Here is a 7,805-nt window from a genome sequence, read left to right as displayed (position 1 = left end):
ATAGAACCACCCCCAGTTTGGTTTGAATTCGAACCTGCAGCTCGAACCTGATGGCTGGTTTGGTTTGAATTCAAACCATTGAACCACCCTGGTTCAAATTTGAACCAGTTCAAGTTCAAACTGGTTCACACATCCCTACTCCTGGCAAGTCCTGGAGGTGGCATGGGGCTCCTGAGCTCTGGATGTGCTTAGAGAATCAGTGCCTGGGGCGTGGTTGGGAGGACCATGGGGGCTATCAGGATTTGAGCTGTTGTGAGGTAAAAATAAGCACATACTCCTGGAACTCCTTGGAGGAAAAGTGGGTAATAAAAATGAATGAATGAATGAATGAATGAATGAATGAATAAATAAATAAATAAATAAATAAATAAATAAATAAATGGGTCCACCCACTGTTCTTCCTATCAAACTGGCAGCTCTCACAGCTGCTTTTGATTTAAAAAACAAACCAACAGTAGACTATTCACACATCTCCAGTAATGTCTAGCTCGGAGAAGAGACAGCAACAGAAAATAATTATCTCTATCGATAGAGATAATTTCCAGGTGAAATACAAAGTGCTGGTTATTACCTATAAAGCCCTTAATGGCTTGGGTCCAGGGTATTTAAAAGAGCACCTCCTTTGTCATAAACCCTGCTGCCTGTTACGATTTTCTGGAGAGCTCTGGTTACAGTTGCTACCAGTTCATTTGGTGTCAACCCAGGGCTGGGCTTTCTCTGTGGCTGCCCCAGGGCTGCTCCCTTCTGAAATAAGAGCATCTCTTTCTCTGTTTCTTTTCAGGAAGACCCTCAAGCCTCTCCTATTCTCACAGGCTTTTAATTAGAATTAATTTTAATAATTTGTTTTAATAATTGTTTTATGCTACAGTTATTATTTCTGTTTTTTGCTACACTTTGAATTGTTTTGTATATTTTAATCTGTGCTGATTTTTAAATATTGTTTTAAATTTTGTACACCACCTAGAGATGTACATATCAGGTGGTATAAAAATATGCCACAGAGAGAGAGAGAGAGAGAGAGAGAGAGAGAGAGAGAGAGAGTTACATGGCATTTCTAGAAAGTCATAGCTTCAAGCATTACTCCATACAAGACTTATTAACTAGGACATATATATTTTGCTGTAATATATAAAGCCACTGTACCTTTTTAATAACATCGGAGCAGCTGAAGAAGGCAGAAGACAAAACGTCTTAACCATACCAATAATATCTGTTATGTTAATCAAAAATAAGTGTGTGTGTGTGTGCATGTGTGCGCGCCAACATAAAACTATTTAGCATTTCTGGTAAAAACAGACCACTTTTCAGAGAAAAAGAAAAAAACCAAGTAAAATTAGATACCATGAAAATTTAATTACATGATATGATACATGAAGAAATGACTGACATTTCACAGATGAGAGAGAAAATTGGAAAATTTAAAATGCTAATTTTAACAGAGCCAATTAACACACAAAGGGATGCATTATATGTTGAAAGATTTTTAAAAGGCAGTTCTGTTTTTTTTTTTTTTAAATAAAAAATAAAGGGCACTGCACATCATTTTTAGCTCCAGTGCATCCTTTGCTTTTGAGAGACATATTTCATGTCTCTCTACTCTTCATTTACAATCCTCACACTGCAATTCTATGCAAGTTTACTTGGAAGCAAGTTCCATTGAGTTCAGTTGAGCTTACTTAGATAAATGTGCACTGCATCACAATCTAAAAGTGCTGGGGTTTATTCTTAGCACCTGAAACATCACCAGATCATGCAACAATAATTTTAGATAGTATAAATATTTTTTAAAGGTACAAAACAACATTTACATGTCTTTGTTTTAGACTACTCAGAGTCTGTGGTGGCCAGTGAGGTACCAGGGTGGGCAGCAAGAGGTACCTTTAACAGTCTTAACCAGCAATATTGCTGAAACCTAAATGCTAAGGGGGAGCAGCAGTACCCCATTTGGCAGTCTGCATGGTGGAGACCCCACTTACAGCACTCACCTGGCCTCCGCTGCTCCTCACAACATTGGGTGCCCATGATGTTGCTGGTTAAGAGACTATTAAAGGTACCTCTTGCTACCACGCCTGTACTTCCCTCACCAGCTGCCACTACTCAGAATATCCAAAATAAATGTCCCGTGAAGTTCTTGGTGCAAATCCTGCCTTGGGCATCACTACATGGATCTAGGCACACCTCTATTCCTGAGCCTCAGCCTTCTGTCTGCAGTAATACTGACCTGTCTTATAAGATGCGTAGCATAAGCATATCTCAGAATATCATTAGTAATAGCATTCTTCAATGAAAAGCAACACAAAATCCTCAAGCTTGCCTTTGAGCTAACAAGACTGGTAACAGATTCTCATTTGCAGTGTCTGACATACACAGAGACATCCTGTAGCCCTTCAATTGCTGTCAGAGATGATGGAGTGGAAGCACTGAAATTGCTGAAGAGCCTGAAATTGGAGCTGATGCTACACTGAGAGAACAGTAACTACAAAGCAGCCTTCTGATTAGTCAAGAGGAAAGACTTTCGGGAAGCAGCCGTTCAAAAGGTGCTGTATGCCTCTGATACAAATGGACCCGTGCTGTACCTGCTGACGAGGGGCAATAGTGGTATATGGGACTACAGTATGTGTGGTAAGAGAGAGCTCTTAAAGCTCCATTTTAAAGTTACACTATTGTAATCGCTTGCCAATATGGCTGCAATGCATTCCCTACCATTCCATTCCCAAGCTTTGAGAAACAGTATGGCTATTACTATTATTTATATATTCAACAAAAATGTTCTCAGACCACTTGAAGAAGAAGAGGAAGAAGTAGTTTCCCTGTCCCCATAGGGATCGCATTTTAAAAACCTTTCACAAATCTCTGTCATAGTCCAATATTGGTTTCTGTCACAGAGTCCGTCTGCATTAGAGAAAAGCACACGATCATGTGATGAATCACTAAGAAATAAGGGAATGGTGGGTTTGTGTTGAGCTCTTGCCAAGTTAGAAGGGGTGGGGGAAGGCCATATGAAGCCTCGGTTACAGAAGCAGATGTCACTCTTAGCAGACAGATTAAAAAATATTTTATGTCTGCTAACATCTTTGCCTTCTATTGCCCCCAGACCCCAATAAGAGGCAGGATGTGACTGATGCATCGAACTCAGGCCACACTTTATTAAGTATCTAATATAGATTTTCAAGAGTGCAATCTAAACAAACTCACGTGCAAGCAGTTCCCCTCCCCCATTGGAGGCAGCCTCAATGCAAGAGCGGCCCTACCCACTGCTGAGTGAACAAACTGCCATTGGAAGCTGTCAGCAGTCAGAGGACTGACATGGTTTCCTCTTTGCCACACAGTTTTATGCAATGAGGAGGGGCACCTGGCAGACAGCCACAGATGCATCCCACACCTTGTGGGGCTCACCACACGTCTGCATCCTTGACACCATGCAGGGTGCTGGACACAGGAGTGGCTATTAATCTGTCCCCAAAATGCTTTAACCATGCAGTCAGTTCACTTCTGTTACTTTTGGCATGCCACTTTCATCTTTTGACTCTTCCTGTTATGATTTAGCGTGCCTTACTGGGTAATTTTCATTAGTTTGTCTTTATGGCACTCATCCCATCAGACGCTTTCACTTTTGCTATTTTGACATATTCTCCTTCAGCACTTTCAATGGAAATGTTTAGGTAATCTGCTGCCCTCCAGATCAGGATGTGCATGAGGGTTGACATTTCCCCCGGACCCCAATAAAGATAGGATGTGCATGATGAATTGAACTCAGACCACACTGTATTAACTATCTACAAGGAACTGCAGCAGTGCAATGAATTAGAGCAGGAGCAGAGCCAGGCTGGCGGGGGCCCATGTGTGGCTGCCGTCGTAGCTCCCTGGCCCCACCTCCCGCGTCTGATGGCAGACACGCCCGGCTAGCGATGCCCCCACATCTGACGTCAGACACGGGAGCGTGGTCTCCCTTCCAAATTTATTATTTATTATTATTTATTTATTCAATTTGTATACCGCCCTTCCGAAATGGCTCAAATGAGGCTGTGCTCAAAGCAGTGCGGGCCAGAACAACTCTTCCTGCCTTAAAGTCAGGGATTGCCATTCCTGCCACGCTGCCAATGCAGCGCGAGCCGATCTCTCTCATAAACGAGGCCACGCAGCCTCGTTTGGGAGGGCGATCGATCTGCCCCGCTGCATTGGCAGTGGGACCAGGAGTGGCTCACCCTGCCTTTAAGGCAGGGAGAGTCCCTCCGGCCATGCTGCCAACACAGTGCAGGCCAATTTCAGCTCCAAACGGGGCTGCGCGGCCCAATTTGGGAGCAAAATAACACCCCCGTGTCTGATGTCAGATTTGGGGGCAGTGTCTGGTGACGCTCTCGTGGCCTCTGATTGGGCACGGCCCGAGTTCTTTGAACCCACTTGCCCAATGGTGGCTCCACACCTGTATAAGAGAAATAACTTAACTAGAGTGTGGAAAACTCCTCCCTCCATGGGAGGCGGCCTCATTATGAGGATTGTCTCACCACATCTGGGTGAACCAATCAGGCTTGGAAGCTTCCAGTAGTCAGTTGGCCACCTTAGCTTCCTCCTTGCCACACAACTTCCTGTGCTGAAGTGGAAGTTGCCTGAGTTACCATCCCTGAGCCCCAAACCTCTGAAAGGGAGAGCACAACACCACTCCGAACAGTCTCCATCGCCAGACATCCCCAGTCTGCAAAATTCTGCAAGATAGGGATATGCATGCAATGGATTTTGCATTTCATTTTGAGCTCAAAATGAAATGCAAAACAGCCGAAATGTTTCACTGAAACAGTGGTCGAACTGGCTGTTTCAGTGAAACAAAATGTTTCACTTGAAATGTTTCAAGTGTTTTGGACATAGGGAACAATGGGGGAACTCAAAACATCCCATGGGGAGCTCCTAGGGACACCAAAGTGAGTTGGGTGGTAAGGCATGATGAGTGCTACCTACCACCCAACCCACACAAAAAAGGGTGGGGGAAGGAGGCAATTTTTAAACAAATTTTGAACCTTTCCTCAAAACCCCCATAGGATCCCCGGAGCAGTGAGTGAAGCACAAGTTAGTCTCAAGGCCAGACATGGAGCTCATCACAGCAATCACCAAGAGATATTACAAACAAAGATTATTTGTAACAAAATATTACAAACAAGTCGCCACTGTCCATTTCTCACCACAACACTATGGCCCCATTAACACATAACACCAAACCGGGCAAATAAGAAGTGCTGGTATATAAAGCCCTTAACAGCTTGGACCCAGGGTATTTAAGAGAACACCTTCTTCATTATGAACCCCGCCACCTATTAAGATCTTTGGGGAGGTTTGTCTGAGGGTGCTGCCAGCTCGTCAACTCTAAGGCGTGCCTTTGCTGTGGTTGCCCCAGAACTGTCGAATGCACTTCCTGCTGAGATTAGAGCTGTTCCATCCCCGTTGCCTTTTAGGAAACAAGTGAATACACATCTCTTCAGTCAACCTTTTTAGTTAGTTGATGCTTTTATGGATATTTTAATCTGGTTTTATGTTTTAACTGGTAAATTCTTGTAAACTGCCTAGAGACTTCATAGCGAGTGGTAAACAAATTAATTAAACAAACAAACAAAAATAAAACCATAGTGAAAAGGGCAGACTGGGCAGGGTTTAGAATACCTGTACAACCCGAACCCTGCAGTTTCACATCAAAAGCTACCTGAGGTTTCCCTTGCCAAACTCCCATTTGAACCTTCAGTTTGTAGTAAGTTTCACTGCTCAAGTCCAACCTTAGGTTTGAAGGTGGCAGTCTTACATCTGAATGGAGACACTGCCATAAATGTAGTTTTGTGCTGTTTCTTGAACCAAAATCAGAGAGAGGGTGGCTAGTCTTGTGCACTTGAATTGTAATCAAAGAAACAATGCTACTGTGCCACTGAAAACAGCAGAGGACTTTAGACTTGTGGTTCTTAATAGCTTGCTTCCCCTCCATGCTGCATGGCAAAGTGCTTTTGCTAACTTATATCAATCCTGTCCTTTGAACTTGGGGAGAGTGTCAAAAGAGTCGAGGGATGTGTAATAATTGGCTACAAATTATGGTCACTGAATAAAATTGACCACAGAAATGTTACTCTTCTCAGCATGGCTAGAAACAGATAGAACATAGTAAAGTCAAAGGTTCATTGCTTGGTAGAAAGATCAAAAGCTTCCATTTCCCTAGAGAAATCAGATACACTATTTTGTTCAAAGCTATGTGCCCTGGTTTTCTTCCTAATGAACTGTCGATGGAAAACTGATCCATTATTCCATTTACCATTTTGCGATTAGTCACAGACTGAGAGAAGACTCACTAATAATTCAGTAAATAAAATAGAAGCTGGTCAGTGCTTCACCTACTATGCAATACCCGTTCCTAGAGAATTACAAATATATTCATAAATACAGCTGCAGGGGCAAAATAGACATTATATACTGCCTAGAGATTTTTATACTAGGCGGTATATAAATTCAACAAACAAACAAAGAAACAAATATTTATACAGGGGATGTATGATGTTGTGTGCCAGTCTTGGAAGGCTTACTGGGTGCCAATGCTAGGGCTGAGGCAATGGCTGAGGCAGGGCAGAGCAGGCAGGAACTCCACTGGATCCACCATCCCAGTGTTAGATTTGTGGTAGCAGAGGCCAGGTTGTCTGCACAGAACCAATGGATAACAGCTAGGATGAGACTGGATCAGGCGAGGCAGGAAGTGGGAGGTTTCCAAAGTAGAGCTGGTAAGAGTACAGGAAACAGGTCCTAGGCAAACAGTTGCAGCCAGCACCTGACCAGGAGGAGGAAGTGTCTTAAATCCTTGAGAAGGACCACGTCTCTTTCCTGGAGTTGCAAACAAAATTTACTCCTGAGGAGTCCTGCTGTTTTTCTTCCTCTTGAGGAGACCTACTAGGTTCCTGGTTGTTGGCAACTAAGTGAACACTTTTATAGCACTGGTGAAGGGCTTCACGAGCTCGGTCACAACAGTGTGCTGGGGACCCTGAGAAGGGCTCCTGGTAGGCTAGGCAAGTAGGCAAGGCAATTCAAGTAGGCAAGGCAATTCAAAGTCTTTGACTACAATTAGGCAATTACACAAGACTACAAGTAGGAGCTTCAGTTACCAGTTTTACTACTACACACACCATCTCCACCAATAAACCTATTATCAGGGTTGCTCTGAAGTGTGGTATTTACCACTCTTCATTAAGCCTTGGCTTAATGTGAGGAATTTAACTCAACTTAGTGCAAACCTGTATACAGCCAAATTATACACTGAGGTGCCAGAAAAGCTGACTGTGGATAGGATACACCCATGTTAGAGCACCCAAAAGAACACAATAGAGTACAGACATGTTCCATAAAAGCAAGGTTAAGTCTTATTGAAGAGCAAAGGTTTACAGTAAAGGCAATGGTTACAGTATTATTTCTTGTTTACACAGTCATACAGGTGTTATTGACTGGTTTGTTTTATCCAGACAACGAGTCCTTCCCAAGGACCTGGGATGCCAGAATTTTATTGTCAATTGTTATAGATATCGTGGCAGAATATAGGCTGTTCCCAGTAAAGCTGCTTTTTGTAATTGGCTGATGGTGATTTCTCTGGCCCCTATGGTGTTGAGGTGCTCTTCAAGGTCTTTTGGAACTGCACCCAGGGCACCAATTACCACTGGGATTATTTGGGTCTTTTTCTGCCACAGCCTTTCAATTTCAATTTGTACATCTTTGTATTTGGTGATTTTTTCTATTTCTTTTTCTTCTATTCTGCTATCCCCTGGTATTGCTATGTCGATTATTTTGACTTGTTT

The sequence above is a fragment of the Hemicordylus capensis genome, chromosome 5, assembly GCF_027244095.1.
Source record: "Hemicordylus capensis ecotype Gifberg chromosome 5, rHemCap1.1.pri, whole genome shotgun sequence".
NCBI classification, from domain to species: domain Eukaryota; kingdom Metazoa; phylum Chordata; class Lepidosauria; order Squamata; family Cordylidae; genus Hemicordylus; species Hemicordylus capensis.
This window is presented reverse-complemented; position numbering follows the sequence as displayed.